The 2500-nt window shown below is 33.8% G+C and overlaps 1 protein-coding gene across 2 annotated transcripts in view; it reads right to left on the reverse strand.

Moving 5' to 3' along the window:
* Window positions 1-2500, reverse strand: part of LOC122242950 (protein Skeletor, isoforms B/C-like) — a 155707-nt gene that overhangs the window by 152712 nt on the left and 495 nt on the right. The window lies entirely within an intron of this gene.

A 2500-nucleotide genomic window follows, 5' to 3' on the forward strand; every position in this document is an offset into this window, starting at 1 on the left:
GAGAGAGAGGAGGAGGGAGAGAGAGGAGGGGGGAGAGAGAGGAGGGGGGAGAGAGAGGAGGGGGGAGAGAGAGGAGGGGGGAGAGAGAGGAGGGGGGAGAGAGAGGAGGAGGGAGAGAGAGGAGGGGGGAGAGAGAGGAGGAGGGAGAGAGAGGAAGGGGGAGAGAGAGGAGGGGGGAGAGAGATAGGAGGGGGGAGAAGGAGGGAGGGAGAAGGAAGGGAGAGAGAGAGAGAGAGAGAGAGGAGGAGAGAGAGAGAGAGAGAGAGAGAGAGAGAGAGAGAGAGAGAGAGAGAGAGAGAGAGAGAGAGAGAGAGAGAGAGAGAGAGAGAGAGAGAGAGAGAGGTCGAACACCATGACTCACACGCAGCATCAAGGTTCTATGCAAACGCCGTCAGCCTTTCTATCTGGGACGCCCACGGGATGGCGTCAGGGGGACAGAGGGAGTAAGAAGAGATAGCTAAGGCATAAATAATAGATAATAAAATGATACATCAAATTAAAGACCGGAAAGAGGGTTGAGAGATGAAGGCGATACAGAAGGATTAAAAGGAGGGAATCAAGAGGCATAAGAGGAACGCGAACATTATATAGATCAGTCAATAACAATATATATATATATATATATATATATATATATATATATATATATATATATATATATTACAATAAAGAAAACAAAAACGAATGTGGGTGAACAGGAGGGGGGGGGGAGGCTCCTCTGATTTACATAATGAATATTGAATAGTTACACTTGCACAATCTTATTTTTTTTTTAGTTTGGAGGTATATCAAATACATATTTTCTATTCACTTTCATTTCCCTCTCTCTCCCTCTTACTATCTTATTTTTATAAGGTCTATATGCAGGGCTTCAAAATAGATAAGATTTGAAATAGAGATGATTCCAAATGAATAATAAATACATTACCTATCCATTTACACCCTGAATAACAGCATCGTAAATAACCCCGTCTTTTGATAAGCATTCGACTCTCGTTCCGATCCTATAATCCTTCTGTGTTTCTCACGTGTCGAGAGAGTTGAAATAGGAAAACTTTTTTGGATTGTCATCTTGAACTTGTGCTGTCCTCGTAGTAGTCAATGCGCTTTTTAAGATAGATCTTTTTAAAAATCCGGGTTGAGTAAGTGCATGAATATAATAGGATTATATTATATATACACACACACATACACATTATGTATGTATATATATATATATATATATATTATATATATATATATATATATATATTTATATATATATTATATTTATTTATTTATTTAATCGAACGAACTTTTTCCAATAAGAAATTTAAAAAATATAACACGAACATTACTTAGTAAGCAAACTGCCATGCATAGGCGCTATGTACAAGCGTGTGCACATATTGATGAACAGACGCCAGGCGAACAAACAAAAGACAGGGAGACAGACAGACAGATAAACAGATGAAAATATTCAGCACAAAAGATCAAACGTGGAAATTATCGAGCAACCCCCGTATTGCAATTGCAAGCCATAAATCAACTCTCTTCATCCCTGAACATGACCTGAGAAATTCAAGGCAAATATCTGCATTGTGATCATTTGCACAGAATCGACGAGACTTTATGAAAAAAAAGTGATTTTTTTATTACGTGAAAATGACTTGACTACTTTTTGTATGAACAGTAAGAGATTGAATAATTGCTTTTCTTTTTCATGTGGTTGATAAACGTTCTTGATATTATATAGTTTGAGAAAAAAAGGGACGAGAAATCACTTTTTTACGCAAATAACTTATATATTTATATATACATATATTTGTGTGTATATATATTTTTACATATATATATATATTATATATATATATATATATATATATATATATATATATATATATATATATATATTATATATATATATATATATATATATATATTTACATATATGTATACATATATATGTAAAAATATATATCTATATATATATTCATATATGTATCTATATACATGTTCATTAATATATATTTTTTTCTTACATATTAGGTATATGCATATGTATATAGCTTAAGTACTGAAGTCGATTAAAAATGGAAAACGTAGAGATATACGGAAATCGTTGACGTGGTTCTAGGCGGTCCGGAAATTTCAACGCTCAGTAAATAGTGATCTCTGTTTCCATATTGGCTACACTGTAGAATCAACAGCCACAACTTTATAGCATCTCTATTACAATCCTTATCGATTTAGAATACATCAATTCATTAAGATTAAAGACAGTCTATTAATTAAAATTTAGATTTTTTTTATTGACTCTTATGTACATATTTATAATGACTAGAATAAACTTAATATAAATCTGCTTGTAGCAGAGATCAAACGCAAATTCAAATGATCAAAGAAATAACCGAAACAGCGACTTTGAATTAACAGGTAGTCGTGTTGTTTTCCCAGTTAAACACTCAGTTCTATTTCTCCAAAACTTCTTCCCTATTTTAGTGACTGCTAAATGTATATA

This window comes from Penaeus japonicus, unplaced genomic scaffold (genome assembly GCF_977035675.1).
Source record: "Penaeus japonicus unplaced genomic scaffold, GWHDUDI00000001_assembly GWHDUDI00000029, whole genome shotgun sequence".
In the NCBI taxonomy this organism is placed as follows: Eukaryota; Metazoa; Arthropoda; class Malacostraca; order Decapoda; family Penaeidae; genus Penaeus; species Penaeus japonicus.